Here is a 1,068-nt window from a genome sequence, read left to right on the forward strand (position 1 = left end):
TCACACACTGATGCCATGGACACAATGGACGTGATCGAACCAGGAACCCTCAGTTTGCTTGGCACGGCCGCTCCATCAACCGAGCCATGCCGTTGGTAGCCTCCCTTCACCTTTGAGGTCCTAATTGTTGTTTGTGCCTTTCTACCACACAGCAGCTCCCGGAGCATCGAGCCTTTTTGGAGGTTGTGCGTGGGCCTCTATCGAACAATCAGCAGCACGCCTTGAAGACACGGCTGATAAGCGGCTCTCACCTTGAGATGCACACTGTATCCCAACACAGTAGTGCACAAAACACACACACACCCTGTCTTTGAGTCTTAATAATGAAAGCTGTTTTCCTTTTCTTTTTTTAATAACTTTGGTGCTTTGCAGCGCAGAATAGATTAATTAAAGAACACAAAGAAGATCTGACCTTTGGATGCGCTCCAATTTCTCATTAGTAGCTTTGACGGAGGATTTCGCACACCGGCACGGGTTGGAGGCTCTTCACTCGAGCACATGATGAGCTGAACAGGTGCTGAGACAAAACAAGTTAGATTTGAGGCTTACCGGTTTGCACCACCGATGGAAAACATGACAAGGCATTGAGGCAAAGACGCAGTCTCTTCTAGTCCAGCAGGAGGTCGTATCACAGTGGTTCTTAACTTGCGTTCGATCGAACCCTAGGGGTTCGTAGAGTCGTCCTCAGGGGTTCGGCGGAGGTCAAGACACACCCGACTCATCTTATAAATAAAAACTCCTCCCTATCGGCGTACTATGGATACCCCCAAACAATGTTCCCTCTAATTTTCCATCTGATTTGCAGGTGTGTAATTTGTTGTGAGTTTATGCACTGTGTTGGTTTTGTTCTTTGAACGGTTCATTTTGTGCACCAGTAAAGAAACATATAACTTTGTCTTGAATTAAAAAAACAACGTTTAGTTTCACTAAAGAAGGGTTCGGTGAATGCACATATGAAACTGGTGGGGTTCGGTACCTCCAACAAGGTTAAGAACCACTGCCCTATCAGAAATGTTTTGGGCCGACGGACGAAAGCTTCTTGTCAAAAGAACTGAACAAACGTCCACC

This window comes from Entelurus aequoreus, linkage group LG01 (assembly GCF_033978785.1).
Source record: "Entelurus aequoreus isolate RoL-2023_Sb linkage group LG01, RoL_Eaeq_v1.1, whole genome shotgun sequence".
Lineage (NCBI taxonomy): Eukaryota > Metazoa > Chordata > Actinopteri > Syngnathiformes > Syngnathidae > Entelurus > Entelurus aequoreus.